The sequence below is a fragment of the Carcharhinus amblyrhynchos genome, chromosome 28, assembly GCF_965287045.1.
Source record: "Carcharhinus amblyrhynchos chromosome 28, sCarAmb.v2.hapA, whole genome shotgun sequence".
Lineage (NCBI taxonomy): Eukaryota > Metazoa > Chordata > Chondrichthyes > Carcharhiniformes > Carcharhinidae > Carcharhinus > Carcharhinus amblyrhynchos.
Window position 1 is genome coordinate 696557 of NC_137351.1, and position 7500 is coordinate 704056.

Here is a 7500-nt window from a genome sequence, read left to right on the forward strand (position 1 = left end):
AGATGGGGAGAAGGAGAAGAGGCGACGCAGAGCAGGATAAATGGCTGGAAGAGGAAGGAGAAGGAAAGACATGGTAAATGTGTGGGATTACAGAGAATGGACAGGGGCTGGGCTTGGGGAAAATACTGTTTTGGAGAATAGGTGCAGACTCGATGAGTCAAATTGCCGCCTTCTATAATATAGGGATGCTATAGTCCTATAGGATGGTGACTCACCAGGGGACACCCCCATTGCCTGTGGTAAATTCTGACATTGAATCGTTTCAGCACAGAAGGAGCTCATTCAAAATTTATCATTAACTTAAGATCAGCAGCATCTTGTGTTGTGTTTTTTTCTTTCTCCAGTGGCGTTATCATGTACATATATTATAAAGTGTGCACATTGTAGTATCTTGAGCAGAAATGCAGTATTGCCAGACATTTCCTGGGAGAAGGTGTGGGGAAATATCAAAAGGCACTGCTGATGTTTTGCAAGTTTTCATCACCATTGTGATGATACCATACAGCCAGATCTTTGGCACTCATATACAATCCAAAATTTTGTCAGAACAGATATTTTACCAAAAGCAAACAACTGGGAAATGCAGGAAATTGAAATAAAAGCAGGAAATGTTGAAAATATGCAGCAGATGAAATAGCATCTGTGATTAGAGAAGCAAAGAAGTTGGAAATGCAACAGATTTTAGGCAAGGACAGATCCAAGGGGCACATGGGAAGAACCAAAGGAAAAGTCAATAATACAGGAGAAAGCAGGAAAGGTTGGGATGGCACGGTGGCTCAGGGGTCAGCACTGCTGCTTCATGGTGCAAGGAACCTGGGTTCAATTCCGGCCTCGGGTCACTATCTGTGTGGAGTTTGCACATTCTGCATAGGGCATTGGTGAGGCCGCAGCTGGAGTACTGTGTGCAGTTTTGGGCGCCGTACTTACGCAAGGATATTTTGGCCTTGGAGGGAGTGCAGAGGAGGTTTACTAGGCTGATACCGGAGTTGAGGGGGTTGAGCTATGAGGAGAGGCTGAATAAACTAGGCTTGTACTCGTTAGAGTTTAGAAGAATGAGGGGAGATCTCATTGAGACGTATAAGATGATGAATGGGATGGATAGGATAGAGGTGGAGAGACTCTTCCCGCTCAGAAAGGATAGTAGGACTAGGGGGCACAGTCTCAAGATAAAGGGGGGGTGGTTTAGAACGGAGTCGAGGAGGAACTTCTTCACTCAAAGGGTGGTGAATCTCTGGAATTCTCTGCCCGTTGAAGTGGTGGAGGCTATCTCGCTAAATATATTTAAGATGCGGGTTGATGGGTTTTTGATAAGCGAGGGGATTAAGGGTTATGGGGAGAGGGCGGGAATGTGAAACTGAGCCACGACAGATCAGCCATGATCTTATTGAATGGTGGGGCAGGCTCGAAGGGCTAGATGGCCTACTCCTGCTCCTATTTCTTATGTTCTTATGTTATGTTCTTATGTTCTCCCCGTGTCAGCATGGGTTTCCTCCCACAATCTAAAGATGTGTGGCTTAGATTGGTTGGACATGCTAAGTTGCCTCTAAGTGTCAGTGGGTAAACATGAGGGGTTATGAGAATAGGGCCAGGGTGGGATTGTCATCGGTGCAGACTCGATGGGCCAAATGGCCTCTTTCTGCATTGTAGGGATTCTATGGGTTAAGTGACAACAGGACGATGATGCAAGGCAAATGGAGACTACAATGCATCAAGTAAACAGGAGATAGATCTGGAGGAATGGGAATTGCAGAATTGTTATTAAGACTGCTTGTCTGAAAAAAAGTGGGGACAGAGGTTTTCATTTTTTACCAGTTAGAAGCCTTGTGGTGCAGTGGATAATTCCCCTACCCCCAGAACAAACGTTTCCTGCTCAAATCCAAAGCCAAGACTTGCTGGCCAAGGAAGGAACATGCGTAATGTGGTTCAATGCTCAGGAATACTTCCTCCACTCCCTTCTCCACCCCACCCCATCATATTCCTGAAAAGAAAGGAGTGTGTGTGTGAAGGTACGCTAAAAAATTGTAATAAATAGAAGACATTTCTGCCTCCGTGTTGATTTGACCTCATTGCACTGCCACCTACTGCTGTTTAACTGCATTTTATTTCAGTGTTAGAAGAGGGAAGAGGAAACATCAAAAGTGTTAGGCAAATTTTCTTACAGTTTCAATCAAAGCAGGAATGTACTTCCCTGCTAATCTTGTCAGTGTTGTCAAACAAGGGCTGTCCTGTTCTACATAACAAGTTATGGCTTTACAAAAATAGTTGGTGTAGGATTGCACAGCACGATCACAAATGCAGAACAGACCAGCAAACAGCCTGTTTTTAGATATTTATGAGACTAAATGCATCAATAGGATTCAACTCAACATCTTAGCTACAGGCACAAAAACAGAAAATACCGGAAAAACTCTGCAGGTCTGACAGCATCTGTGGAGAGGGCTCTGATGAAGAGTCATCCTGACTTAACATATTGGCTCTATTCTCCCTCCACTAATGCTGTCAGACTGGCTGAGATTTTCCAGCATTTTCTATTTTTATTTCAGATTCCAGCATCCGCAGTATTTTGTCTTTATCTTAGTTACAGGCTTGGATTCAAACACTACTTTTTATTTCCAAATCGATATTGCAAGTAAGACGTCCTTAATAAGATACCTAGGTCAGGATTCTCCGACCTCCTCCGAGGCTGGGATTCTCCAGTCCCGCTGCTACGGATGGAGATTTGGTGGCGGGGCTTTTGACATTGGAGAATTCCGGCCACAGTATTATTGGTCATTTATATCCTGTCTGTGTCGATACGGTCAGGATTGAAAACTGAAAGTGGCATCTGACACTGCGACTGAGGTGAACAGCATTAAAATAAAATCTGAATGAATCTCAATTGTGTTTGAAGTCCTCCCTAATCATCAAATATATTGCTGGCTCTTGAAATGTTTATTTCCCCCTTAATGGAACTTGGTTAAAAATTACCTTCATCTCTATATCATAGAATCCCTACAGTGGAAAAGGGGGCCATTTGACCCATTGAGTCTGCACACCCGGGCCCTATCCCCATAATCCCACATATTTACCCCACTAATCCCTCTAACCCACACATCCCAGTTAGCACGGCCAAGCACCTAACCCATATATCTTTGGACTGTGGGAGGAAACCATGTAGACACAGGGAGAAGTGCAAACTCCACACAGACAGTGACCCCAGCTGGGAATCAAACCCCAGATCCCTGGAGCTGTGAGGCAGCAATGTTAGCCACTGTACCACCTATTCTCAGGACTGGAATTCTCACCAAAAAGGATTTGCCGTCCAATGGTGCGCAGAAGCAGAACAGTAAAGAGGCTCTATCCTTTCCAAAGCTTTTACTGTTATATTAATATGCCTGATAAGCTCTGAAAAAAGCATTATAATCTTTCAGGTCAGATACTGCCCTTTGACCAGGGGAATAAATTTTACAGAAAGTGTTTAAAAGTTTGTTTGCTTCATATATAATAATGTGAGTAACTGATGAGAACAGAGTTGCAGCTGAAGAAATTAGACAGATTTTCATTTGATTCTGAAGCAGGTGTTTGCAAGTTTTGGGTCCTGAGCTGACTATCAGACAGATTTGTTTGCCTCATTTCACTGAATTACAGAGATTTAACAAAGTCAAATGTTCTGAGCTGGAAAGGATAATCTAACCTAGACTGATTCAGCAGCCTGGATTGCCAATTAGCTGTGGTAAAACCGTAAAGCAAAACTGAAGTTCACAACTTTGAGTTTGTGGATAGAAGGAACTGTGCAGCAAAGGGCTTTCTGTGGGGATAGATATGGTGGTTGGGAAGATGCACACCAGCCTCGTGGAAACATCAAATTGATAAAAAAGGAGAAAGAAAATTCTTGTATTTCACTGATGTGTTTGATGACCACCGAATGTCCCAGAGCCAGTGAGGTATTTTTGAAGCATAGTCTGTGTTGTAATGTTGGTTACAAGACAGCCAATTTGCACAGAGAAATATAGTATCATAGAATCCCGACAGTGCAGAAGGAGGCCATTTGGCCCATTGAGCCTGCACTGTCAATAATCCCAGCCAGGCCCTGTCCTCCTCATCTCACATATTTACCCTGCTAATCCCCCTGATGCTGAGGTTCAATTTTACATGGGCCTCACATTCACTCTTAAACTGATTTTGAAGAAGAAGGCAATTCTTCAATGAGCGGTCACTCCGAGATCAACGCCATTCCAGAAATGTCATTAACTCCTCACTTCAGTCAAATTTTTTTATAACCACACTTTGTTTGTCCAACTGAGCCGCACACTCATAAAAGTAAAATACTGTGGATGCTAGAAATCTAAAATAAAAACAGAAAATGCTGGGAAAGGTCAGCCTGTCTGGCAGCATCTGTGGAGAGAGAAACAGAATTAATGTTTTGAGTCTGTTTGATTCTTCTACAGAACTCTGAGGAAGCGTCTTATGAACTCGAAATGTTAACTATATTCTCTCCCCACGGACGCTGCCAGGCCTACTGAGTTTTTCCAGCATTCTCTGTTTTTATTGCACACAGCAAGTTCATACACACTGCAATGTGAGAAAGAGCTGAAGGCTAATGGGATAAGCACTGAAACAAGCTTATGTCCAGTTGAAAGTGTAAATGCTGAATTACTAATGTTTAATTTACTGTAATGATGGGAATACTCACTGAGGTGATCTGTTGCACGGCTTCAATCTTGTTTTTTGGATAAGGGAGAAGTGACCTCAAATGGAAATCCAATCCTTTCAGAATAACTTACCCTGTGTGCAAACACAGAATGGGCAGAACCTAATACTCCTCTCCTCTGATTGGCCAACAGCCTTGGGGGGGGTGGGGGAGGAATTCTGGCCACACACCCCCACCACTCCCCCAGGGTCCTTGATCAGGGAAGGTCCATCACTGCCCAGTTAGGTGTCAAAACTTCATTTGGTGAATCTTTCTGGGAGTAGGCAATGCAGACCTCTCCCATGTTCTTCAGTCAGTGGGGGGAGAGTGGGGGCTCCCTCCACTTAGATTAAATCTTGCCTAATATATCACTCAACCCAGGAGTCTGGACACAGACCCAGACGTAGGAGAGGTGGTGGTGTGGTGGTATTGCCACTGGGCTAGTAATCCAGACACCCAGGGTAATTCTCTGGAGACCCAGGTTCGAATTCCACCACGGCAGATGGTGAAATTTAAATTCATTAAAAATCCGGAATTAAGACTCCAGTGATGACCATGAAACCATTGTCAATTGTTGTAAAAACCCATCTAGTTCACCATTGTTCTGTCAGGAAGAAAATCTGCCATCCTTACCCGGTCTGGCCTACATGTGACTCCAGATCCACAGCAATGTGGTTGATATTTAAATGCCTGCAGCAATGGGCAATAAATGCTCCAGTCAGCGCCATCCACATCCCATAAACTAACAAAAAGTTTTAAAAAACATAAACAGATGGTAGCAGGGCTAAACATAGGTGCAAATAAGGTTACCTAATTGAATTCATCTGATTTTTGTTAGAATCATGTCAAACAATCCAATGACCTGTCAAAACCACTAAAGAAGATTTGCTATTTTCACAAAGCACTGCCAACACAAAGGGATTCCATTAATATTCAGCACCAATCATTCAAAACCAAAATTATGCTTATTAGTATTATGATTTTGTTCTGCTAATTTCAGGATTCAGTGATTGAATCATAGAATCCCTACAGTGCAGAGGGAGGCCATTCAGCCCATCAAGCCTGCACTTCCTCTCTGACAGACCATCCCACTCAGGCCTATCCCCGTAACCCCCACACATCTACCCTGGGTAATCCATCTAACCTTGACATGAAAGAAAGCAGATGTTACTTACAGTTTGCAGTTTCACATCACTGGTGTCACAACACTGAAAGAAGAAAGTAAGATTTTCATTTTATAAAATGCCTTTCATAACTTCAACTCCATCCAAAGTGCCCTACAGCAGGTTTATTTGAAGTGTGGCCATTTCTGTGTTGTTGTGATAATATACTTGATTCGTAAAACATCTGAAAGAACATTACAAACATTTCAAAATAGCCATCACAGAAAGTGCAGTAATATTCAGGTTTTCAACATGTGTCAAGTTGCACCCTGAGGTGCTTCAATACAATTGTGATATGTGTAATATTCACCATGTACGTTCAATGTGAGTCATACAATCCAAGGGGTTCTATACAATTCCCCTCCCCTTGGTGCACTATGGCTGAAAGGGTTTAGACAGCGGTCTTTCCCCATTGCACTCTGCAGCAGCTGCCCCAAGCTTTAGTACATCTCTCAGCTCGTAGTCCTGGGCTTTGGAAGGTGCCAGTCTGCAACACTTGGTCAGGAACAACTCCTTGTACTGGAAAACCAAGTTTTGGGCAGACCAAAGAGTGTCTTTCACTGAGTTGATTTATCCTCCAGCTACAGGTGATGTTTGTGTGTCCCTGGGAACAGCTCGTCGAGCACACAGTCCTGCGTCATGGAGACACTCACGATGAACCTCAACAAAAACCACCTCATCCTTCTTCAGACTTTCTTTGCAAAGGCGCCCTCCACACGAGATGGACAATGGTCTCTACCACAGCACATCCACCCCAAGGACAACATGTGGATGGGTTGAGACTCATGCATGTAGGAAGCATCTAACGAGGAAGCTCTCTCACCATCAGCCAAGCCAAATCTTGGTGCTTATTTGAAAGTTCAGGTGATGAGGAAAGATGTGGCAACCGCTCTAGTATATTTACAGTAGAACACCAAGTGCCAATGGCATCCTGTATCTTTTGTTACCTTCTGAGATTGCAGAAATACAATTTGTCATTAGATTTACAGCATATTGAAGAATATGTTAGACATTGACCGTTCGAGTTTAATTTCCTTTGTTGAGTTTTACTAAAGGACTTTGAACTAATTTGTCTTTTTTCAGTGCATCTTCATATCTGTAATAATTTTTAATCACTTTTGGTTGGGCAGGTATCTGAGATGCAAACCCAATATCTTGTTTATGGATCTTGCAAATTAAACTGATGTGGCATGGTGGCACAGTGGCACGGTGGCACAGTGGTTAGCACTACTGCCTCACATCAGCAGGGACCCAAGTTCAATTCTGGACTTGGGCTACTGTCTGTGGGGTATTTGTATGTTCTCCCCATCTCTGTGTGGGTTTCCTCTGGGTGCTCCAGTTTCCTCCCACGCTCCAAAGATGTGCGGGTAAGGTTGTTTGGCCATGATAAATTACTCTATAGCATCAGGGGATTAGCAGATATGCCTCACGGCACCAGGGAACCCATTTCAATTCCAGCCTCAGGTGCTGGGTGGAGTATTTTCCCCATGTTTGCGTGGGTTTCCGCTGGGTGCTCCAGTCCAGTCCCACAGTCCAAAGATGTGCGTGTTAGCTTGATTGGCCATGCTAAATTGCTCAATAATGTCTGGGGGATTAGGAAGTAAATAGTTGGGGTTACGGGGATAGGAGCTGCATGAGATTGCTGTGGGTGCAGATTCCATGGGTCGA